The sequence below is a fragment of the Tupaia chinensis genome, unplaced genomic scaffold, assembly GCF_000334495.1.
Source record: "Tupaia chinensis unplaced genomic scaffold, TupChi_1.0 Scaffold000165_2, whole genome shotgun sequence".
NCBI lineage: Eukaryota > Metazoa > Chordata > Mammalia > Scandentia > Tupaiidae > Tupaia > Tupaia belangeri.
The window spans coordinates 3,940,469-3,940,822 of NW_006159640.1; positions in this window are offsets into that span (position 1 = coordinate 3,940,469).

A 354-nucleotide genomic window follows, 5' to 3' on the forward strand; every position below is an offset into this window, starting at 1 on the left:
TGATGGGTGGGAGGATTGCGGGAACATGGGCAGCATTTGTTTCATAGATGGGTTTTCAATTGACCCCCTAGTTTTCAAACTCTATTCTTATTTTGATCTTGCCAGCTCTGAAACAGGAACCTCTCTGGGATTTTGCCAGGCACAGTGGTTTGTTCCATTCTGTTTCATCAGTTGACACACTTCCAATCTTCCAAAATTTTGTTAAACCCATTTTCTTCACTGTTAAGGGCTTATTTCTTTTTTCTTTTTCTTTTTCTTTCTTTCTTCTTTTTTTTTTTTTTTGAGAGGTTTTTGCTATAGGGCGCGTGCGCTCTCCAGACAGACAGAGACAGAGAGAGAGAAAGCGAGAAATCA